We start from the raw sequence: 10,127 nt of genomic DNA, 5'->3' as shown, positions 1-10,127 counted from the left end.
AAGCACCAATGTAGCTATGCAAAATATCCATTTGAAAAGGTACACACCATTCGTACAACATGAAGCTGATGGATCAGCCCCAAAGACCCTCATTTGCCAACCCCTGGCCTAATAGGAATGCATCCTCCATTTTATTACTTTTCATAAAATGAACAATTTCCAGAGTGTGTTTATGAAACACCCAGTCTTTCATATGCCCTGAAGAGTATTCTGTGGGTCAAAGCCACTCGGCAAACTCTTGCACATAGACCCTCTGAAGTTCCCTCCACAGCTGTGAATGTGGATATACTAAACTACTTTAACTACTTTGATGGTATTTTTATTGTGATAAATACACATAAGATTTACCATTTCAATCATTTTAAGTGTGCAGTCGGGTAGCATCAAGTACACACACATTTCTGTGCAACCCTTTGTCTCTGGACATTTTCATCTTCCATACCCATTAAACACTAATTCCCATTCTTCCCAATTATCCACCATTCTACTTTCTGTCTCTCTGAATTTCACATCTCTAGGTACTTCATGTGAGTGGAATCACACAGTCATTGTCCTTTGTAACTGGCTTATTTCACTTAGCAATGTCCTCAAGTCTTATCCATTTGTAGCAAATATTAGAATTTCCTTCCTTCTTAAATCTAAACAATGTTCCATGGTATACTTAGACCACATCTTCTTTCTTCATTTATTCATCAGTGAGCACTTGGATTGCTTCCCTCTCTTGGCTGTTGAATAATGCTGCTATAAACATGAGCATTCAAATATCTGTTGAAGCCCTTGCTATTGTTTCTTGGAGGTATATGCCCAGTGGTGATGGACGATATGGTAAGTCTGTGCTTAATTTTTAAGAACCACCATGCTGTTTCCACAGTTGTGTACCTTCACTGTAGGTTTATTGTTAATCTCTGACCACAATTTTGAAGTGGCGTGCCCTATATTTAAAGTGGTTGTTCAACAGTAATTCCAGGGTAAGGTGGTGGATTAGAAGCTTCCTCCATATGATTTCATGAGTGAGAAGAGTCAGAATGACAAATGACAGACATGTTAGCCATTTTCTTTTCTATGGTTGTTGATGCTGCCGTAGTTGCTGACTTTCATTACATTCAATGGAAGGCATCATCAGTGGAGTAGACCAGGCAGAAGAAGGAATACCAGGGATTAAAGACAAAGTTGAGGAATTATTACATTCACATAGCAATAAGGAAAACAAAGCAATCATGACCACAACATTCATGGCCTCAGGATGAAATTAAGAGACCTAACCCACAAATCTGTGGCATAAAAAAGGGACAAGATACAGACTAAAGACACAGAAAATGAATTAAAATGAAATTTAAGCAGAACATTTCACAAATGTAGGGAAAGAAATGGACATCCAGTACACACAGGATTTAGAACCTCAAACAGACATGACCAGAAAAGGACTCTCCATATCAGATTATTGTTATAATGCCAAGAGTACAGAATGAAGAATGAATACTGAAAGCTGCAAGAAAAAAAGTGCCAAGTTACTTCCAAAGACAAACCTATCAGAATAACAGACTTCTCAGCTGAAATCTTAAAGGCCAAGAAAGCTGATGTATTTCAAGCCCTGAAACAAAATAATTGCCAACCAAGACTACTATATCCAGTAAGATTATCCTTTAAGACCAAAGAAAAAATAAAGACCTTCCATGAGATACATGACCACTAAGCCAGCATTGAAGAATATACTTAAAGCAATGCTAGATAGAGCATTGAGGAGAGAAGAAATTTCACTAGGAGACTAGATAAACAAATAAGAAATAGTAAAGAATCAAACCTTATTAACTCAGTAAACCACCAAACTTCTAAGACAAAAAGGGAGAAGCTCTCTCTCATATGTCTCAATAATAATTTTAAATGGTCTTAACTCTCCAATTAAAAGGCACAGACTGGCAGAATGGATTAAAAATCAGGATCCAACTGTTTTTCTGCCTGCAAGAAACTCTCCTTACTGGCAAAGACACACAGACTGAAAGTGAAGTAATGGAAAACAATATTGCAAGTTAACTGAATATTATAGCAAGCAAAATTATCTATACTCATATCTGACAAGGCAGACTTTAAGTCAAAGTTAGAACAAATAAAGGAGTTCACTACATATTAATAAAGAGAACAATTCACCAAGAAGTTATAACAGTTGTAAATATAAACACCAAATGTTGGTGAAGTCAATTTCATTAAAAAGAAAAAAACTACTAGACATAAAAGGACAGATAGGTCTGATTCAATAATAGTGGTCAACTTCAATACCCCACTGTCATCAATAGATTGATCATCCAGGCAAAAAAATCAACAAAGACACTTCAGAGGTGAGGACAAATTCTTCTTGACCATTATGACCCAGAATCCTGCTTGAAGGACTGTACTAGTAGGGAGCTGCCTCTCAGGGGACTCTGAGCTCAGAAAGGAGACCAAGGGAGTAGGCTGCAGCTCAGTGCCATCATGCAAAAGACCTTGGGTTTCATCCCCAGCACTGTAAAATGAAACAAGGGAAAGGAACTTCAGAGTTAAGCCACACCACAGATCAATGTATTGAATATTCATCCAATAGCTGCAGAATACACATTCTTCTGAGATGTCGGTGGAACCTACTCCAAAATAAATCACATTTTATGTCATAAATCAAGTCTCAACAAATACAAAAACAAAATAATTTCTCATATCTTACTAATAATGGAATAAAATCAGGAATCAATAGCAAGAGAAACTATAGACACTTTACAAACATGTAGAAATTAAATGGTACAATTTAAATGATCATTGCATCATTTAAAGAAATCAGGGGAGAACAAAAATTTTTCTGGAATCAAATGAAGATGAACTTACCACAACCTTTGGGATATAGCAAAGGCAATTCTAAGCAAGAAATTTATAGCCATGTGTGACACCATTAAAAAACCAGAGAGACCTCCACTGGCCATAGTGCTTCACACCTGTAATCCCAGCTACTTGGGAGGTGGGCACAGGCCTGCCTGGGCAAAGTTAGTGAGACTATCTCAAAAACCAAACATAAGTAAAAGGGTTGGGGGCACGTCTCAGTAGGATGGCTTTGCCAGGAAGCACGAGAGCCTGGTTTCAATTCCTGGTACCACAAGAAAAGAGTCAAAGAGTTCAAACAATCTAATGATGCACCTCAGGGGCTTGGAAAAACAAGAACAGGTCAGTGCCAAAATTTGTGGATGGAAAAGAAATAAATATCAGGGCAGAAAAGTGAAACAAGTGGGATTTTGAAAAGATAAACCTTTAACCAAACTAACCAAAAGACAGAGAAACTCAAATTAATAAAATTAGAGATGAAAAGGGGGATACTATGACAGATATCACTGAACTCTAGAGGCTCACTGGGGAATATTTTGAAAGCTTATATTCCAATAAATTGAAATTCTAGAAGAAATAATAAATTCCTAGGCACACATGACATATCAAAATTGAACCAGGAAGATATAAACAGCCTAAGCAGATCTTTAACTAGCAGTGAGAGTGAAGCAGTAGTGGTCTCCTCACAAGAAAATTACCAGGACCAGATGTATTCACTGCTGAATTTTACCACACCTTTAAAGAACACCAATGCTCCTCAACCTGTTCCACAAAATAGAAACTCACAAATCTCATTCTGCAAAGCCAGTGTTACACTGACACCAACACCAGATAAATACACAACAAAAAAAGAAAATTTTAGACCAAAACTCCTCCGTAAAATTCAACAAAATTCAACAGCACATTAAAAAGATTATATGCCATCATCAAGTTGGTTTCATTCCAAGGGATGCAAGGATGGCTCAACATACCCAGATCAGTAAATGTAATGTATCTCATACACAGCATTGAGGACAAAACTCACATGATCGTCTCAGTAGATGCAGAAAAAGCCTTTGACAAAACTCAACATCCTTCATGATAAAAGCCCCAAAGAATCTAGGAATTGAAGGACCATGTCTCGACATTATAAAGAATACATATGACAAACCTATAACCAACATTATAATGAATGGGGAAAAACCTAAAATCATTTCCTCTAAAACCAGGAATGAGACAAGCATGTCAACTCAACATAGGGCTTGAGTTCTTAGCCAGAGCAATAAGGCAAGAGAATAAATAAAAGAGATACAAAATATTTGCAGATAATATGATCTTATATATAAAAGACCCTAAAGACTCCACCTGGAAACTCTTAGACCTGACAAACACTCTCAGCAAAGTAGCAGGATACAAAATCAACATATAAAATCAGTAGCTCTTCTGTACACCAATAACAAACAAGCTGAGAAAGAAATCAGGAAAACAATCCCATTCACAATAGCCTCAATAAAATACCTAGGAATATACCTAACCAAGGAGGTGAAGGAGCTCTACAATGAAAAGTATAAAAACTTGGAAAAGGATTTGGGCTCTAGCTCAAGTGGTAGAAAGCTTACTTAGCAAGCAGGAGGTGCTGGGTTCTGGGTTCAATTACCAGTACTGGAGAGGAGTGGGGGAAAAGAAGGAGGAGAAGATGGTGGAGGAGGAGGAGGAGGATACGATAGAGGAGGAGGGATAGAAAGAGAAAGAAAGAGAGAGAAGGGAGGGAAGGAAGGAAGGAAGGAAGGAAGGAAAGAAGGAAGGAAGGAAGGAAGGAAGTTTAGTTGAGGAAGACAAAGCAATCTATAGATGCAATGCAATCCCCATTAAATTCCAATGACATTCTTCACAAACATAGAAAAACAACCCTAAAACTTATGTGAAAGCACAAAAGATCCTGAATAGCCAAAGCAATCCTGAGCAAAAAGAAAAATGTTAGCGATATTACAATACCTAATTTCAAATTATACTACAGAGTCATGGTAATTAAAACAGCGTGGAACTGGTAAAAACAAACAAACAAACAAAAAACCAGACACACAGACCAATGGACTAGAGGACCCAGAAATACACCCACACACTACAGCCATCTGATTCTCAACAAAGGAGCCGAAAACATACACTGAATAAAAAACAGTTGTTCAAGAAATGGTGCTGGGGAAATTGCATATCCACATGTAGAAGAATGAAACTAGACTTCTATCCCCCTGCATAAAAGCCACCTCAAAATGGATCAAAGACTTTGATGTAAGTCCTGAAACACTGAAGCTAATACAGGAAAACATAGGGAAAATACTTTGACATACAGGTACAAGTAATGCCTTTCTAAACAGGACTCCAGTGACCAGGAAATTAGGGCAAGAATTGACAAATGGGATTGCACCAAGTTTTGTACCGCAAAGAAAACAACTGCTGGAGTGATAGCCCATCTCAATGAAAAAAACTGGGCATGTGGTACATGCCTGTCACTCCAGATACAGCAAGAAATGTACAATGGTGGCAGCCCAGGTCCAGGCAAAAAAGCGAGACCCTAGCTCCAAAGTAACCAGAGCAAAAAAGGTTGGAGGCATGGCTCAAGCAATAGAGCACAACTTAGCAAGCATAAAGCCCTGAGTTTAAACTCCATTACTGCCAAAAATAAAAGAAGAAATACAAATGGCCAAAAAATACATGAAAAAATGCTCAGGGCCCTCTGCCATCAGGGAAATGCCAATCAAAACTACATTGAAATTCTATCTTATTCAGCCATCATGGCTATCATCAAGAAAAAGACAGCCAGTGTTATCAAGGATAGGGTTGGGAAGGAACCCTTGTGCTCTATTGAGAGGAAATCAGTGTGGGGGTTATTAAAAAAACAGAAATAAAACTGCCATATGGTCCAGCTATGCCAGTCCTATGTGTTTATCTGAAGGAATGTAAGGCCTGCTTACAATAAGATACCTGCACATGCTTTCCTCATGTGCAGAATGTACACTTAACAAAAAAAGACTTGAAAATAGGAAGGAAACTCTTTGGGAATGGCAGCAGCGGGGTGGGGAAGAAATGATAGCTGAGAGGTAAAATGTGGTCAAAGTGCATTGTCATATATGATAAATTACTTTCGCAATTAATATAGCTAAGTTTTTAAAAACTACACAGAAGAAAATAAAAGTGGTTGTCCAGATTTCCCTTAGTACTCACCCACCTTAAAGATAGCACAAGGGCTGGCAGAGGAGCTCAAGCGGTAGAGCACCTGCCTAGCCAGCATGAAGCTCTGAGTTCAAATCTCAGTACCGCAAAATAAATAAATAAATAAATAAAGAGAACACAGTTCTGACAGACTCCCAGTGTTTCGACCTAAGTGATTTTAATTGTCGTGTTAATTATGGCATTTAATTATAACATTAATATATAATATGTTTACACACAAACCAGGGATAAATACATCCTCTCCGGAAGTATTACACTAATAAAACATGAGCACTTTTAGTGGTTAAATTACAACTACAAAGCCTACCGAGTTTATCTTGGCAACATTCGTTGGCGTTGATGATACTTCTCATTTTTAATGATTTTATGTACGTTCACAATGTCTGTGCCTGCAGTTGAATCTCTACTCACGATGACAGGTTGAGCCAACCAGAGAGCAGGTGTTTTGGAGTCAGTCTGCCTGTGTGCTCTGTGCACTGTGGAAGTTTTTTCTAGTGGAAATGCTGGGGAGAGGTTTGTGAAAGTGACACACCATGGCACCTTTGGTACAAATACATTATCTAGGTACCAGGGCAGACTTGGATCTTTTCTCCTCAGCCTGTGAAACTCTAAGTAGCAGCCCAGGACTGCCGTCCACTTGCTAGCAGAATCCAGTGGTTAGGGCCAATATTCGTAAGGCAGATTCCTTAAAATATGCCCATCCATCTTTTTTAAAGTGTCACTGAAATGGAAACAGAATTTCAACCCTCTGGGTTGAGGGGTGGCTCAGTGGTAGAGCCCTCAGTTCCACCCCCAGTACTATAAGAAAGAAAAAATGAATTTTGATGGTCTCATAGAGAAGTTTTAACCCTAACCTTCCCTAGCTTGCAGGCCCTGGGATGATAATTGACCTCACTGAAGGGCCGAAGAGGATTTTTTTTTTTTTTTTTTGGCGGTACTGGGGTTTGAACTCAGGCCTTGTGCACTTGCTGAGCCAGCTGTCTACCACTTCACTCATGCCTCCAGTCCTGGAAAGTCTTCTGCACCTCCCCACTCCTTCACCTCTCCTAGGGAGGAGGGCCCAGGAGCTTGTGGGTTTGGGGAGGCTGCAGTCAGAACCTGCTGGGTCCCCCAGGGCTCACTTTCACATGGACCTGGCTCCCAGGCAACACACAAGACGACAGTGTGAGGAGAAAGGCAGAACTGTTCCTGAAACTGCAGGTTTAACCCTAAAGTGGCAAGAGGAAGAACAAGCAGGAGTAGAGGTGGGATCCTATTGAAGCAAACAAGAATAGGTTAGTGGTAGAACACAAAACTGACCTGAATTTCTAATATAAAACTAGACTTCAACGAAATGCTGGCTTCAGTGACTGCTTCTGGCCAAGCTCCAGCCCCAGACCCCAGAAGCAAGGAGGGGAAGGAAAGAGGGAAACAAAGCAGCCCACCGCTCACCCCAGGCAGCGAGCAAAGCAGCAAGGACCCTCTCCTCCCACTGGGTTGTGCTCACGGGCGCTATGAACCCGAACCAGACAGCCCTCACACACGTTCCTCCTCACCGCTGCAAGCCAAGGAAGGAAGGGTTTGTTTATAAAAGCAACTTCTTCCAAGAAATCCCGCTTCTCAGACTTCTTCACTCCCTGTCACATGGTGGGGAGGGTCTCTGGAAAGGGCTGCCTGGGTTGAATTACCTTTTCTGTTAACGCTGGGGTTTTTTAAGCTGAGGAATACAAGTTTAGGGGTGACTGAGATGTCCTGGATTTCCAAGGTGCACCTGAAACATTCAGGATTGGGAAAGGTATATACAGGACCAAGGGAGTGACACTCCTCTCTTCCCTGCTCAACCCACACTCCTAGAAGTTCGATGAACAGGACAAAGGTCCTGTGTGCCATGTATGTCAATGTCATCACTATTTGTCTAAGCGTTTACCGTGTTCCTGGCCTGTGCTCTGTGGATTTCATCCTCAAAGTGCTCTGCGAGGTGGAGGTGTACATTTTACACGTGAAGGCACCAGGTTTCAGGAAGGGCATGTCCCAGGCTCAGTCCTCACTACAAAATGCCTGCTCCAAGGTCAACCAAAAAATCCTGCCTAGTGGATTGAGATGCCCAGACAGAGGATACCAAGTGGCTGAGTTGGCAGGGAAAAGAAGGAGCAAGCAGTCCTTTGAAGACTGCGCTCTTTCAGGGCAATATGTCCCCTTCAGAGGCAAAGCCCACCTGTCCCTCCGGTAATGAGTCCTAACATCGGCCAAGAGCATTCCCTGGGCTGCACAGTCCCCTATCACGCACGTCAACGGGGAATGCAGTGTGCCCTTGCAGAGGCCCCTGCACAGACAGCCATGGGCCCCAGCCAACCCCCTTGGGAGGATCAGACTTCTCAGAATGCCTGAGTGGGGGCAGCAGAGCCTAGGGCCTGTGTGGGCCACCCTGAGCTTCTCTTTTCATGCAAGAGAGCGCAGGAGCTATTCAGTTTCTGAACCCTACTTGAGGCAGGTTTGTTGCTGGGAAGACAGAGAAATGAGTAAGAGAAGCTCATAGTGCAGCCAGGAAGAAAACCTCCAAATAACTACAGGTGACTGGGCGGGGAAGGTGGGTGTTACAAGACAGCATCCACAGAAAAAGTGTGCGGGGCACAGAACGGAAAAGAAAAATCTGGCTGCGGATGGGGCAGGAGAAAAGTAGGCCCAATCAATGAGGGAAGTTTCCAGAGCTGACTGATGGAGTACCTGTCACAGCGTTGCTGTGTCCCAGCCAGCCTTTACTTAATATGAATTGTTATTAACTTGAAGGTTAAATGCTTCTTTGAAAACAAGCTTTATGTCTGTGACAGTCATTAGAAAACTTTGTACATTTTCTATAAATTGAAGGTAACTCTTAAAGTGAACACAATGGAAGTGAAATGGTATTATTTACAACTAGTTAGTTACTTGTTAAAAATACTGATTCTGAGTCCTGCTCTTTCTCCTGAAGAGACAAAGATTAGCACACGTTAAGGAGGTATCAAGAATGAGCTAATACCAAACTGACATTTTATACTTCAGTAAAACAAAAGAATTGCAAGAGCTCTGATAATAGTAATAACCTGTACATGTTAACTCTGTGTCATTTCATGCATTTGAAAATACCACCCCAAATCACCATCCCACACTTTAAAAAAGTACTTGGATCCTTCAATGCTTTTGTTAGGCCTGGGGAGCCAAGGACAATTTAACCAGAGCCCAGACACAACGAGAGATGTGAGTGGAAGCAGGTGGTGCTCTGGAAGGTGGCAGCCAGGGACATTAAGGACATCTCAAAAGTGCAAAGCAACGTGTGAACAAGGCCACCCATTCGGTCACTCTCTTCTGGAGCTACTGATGTTCAATGAGGTCTGTAGTAGAAATCACTTTGTTTTTAATTAAATTCTTTGAGTTATAAGATTTTTAAACCCTTTTTGTGAAAGGGAAGAAGAGGGGGCAGTCTTTACAGAGACCATTGCTTTAACACGAGCTGCACTGCACTTCAATCCTGTATTTATGTGTTTCTCTCCCCCTCTATACTGGTGACCCTCCTGGCAGGGGTCTCATGTTACCTTCTGGTCTCCTGAGTGCCTGGTAGAACATTCAACATGTATATGCCAGTGTTTGCTTCAAACACTGGGAGAGGAAGAAAATATCAAGCAAATACCCAGCATGCTTGCGACTTCTCTTTCCTTAATGTGAGACAAGGTGATATGGAGTTAAATTGACCTTAGACAGACCCAAGATGTTGCGTGTAAAACAAAGATGGTAATAGTACTTGTCTCATTGGGGGTGTAAAAACTACGAGTCAGGAAATGTCAAATGATGAGAACAGTGGTAGCACAGAGTGTACACTCGGTTGATGGTAACTCTAGTTGTTGTTCTGAATATATTTAATCAAAATCAGCCTACAATTACACATATTGATTACATACACAGATTGAGTATGCCTTAACCAAAATGGTTGGGACCAGAATATTTTTGAAGTTCAGATTTTAGAATATTGGCATATACACAATGGAGACATCTTGGAGAGCGGACCCAAGTCTAAAACTGAAACTCACTTATGTTTCATACAAGGGCCACTCCACCAGCCCTTG

This window comes from Castor canadensis, chromosome 16 (genome assembly GCF_047511655.1).
Source record: "Castor canadensis chromosome 16, mCasCan1.hap1v2, whole genome shotgun sequence".
NCBI lineage: Eukaryota > Metazoa > Chordata > Mammalia > Rodentia > Castoridae > Castor > Castor canadensis.
The sequence above is the reverse complement of the archived record's forward strand: the minus strand, read 5'-3'. Positions refer to the sequence as shown.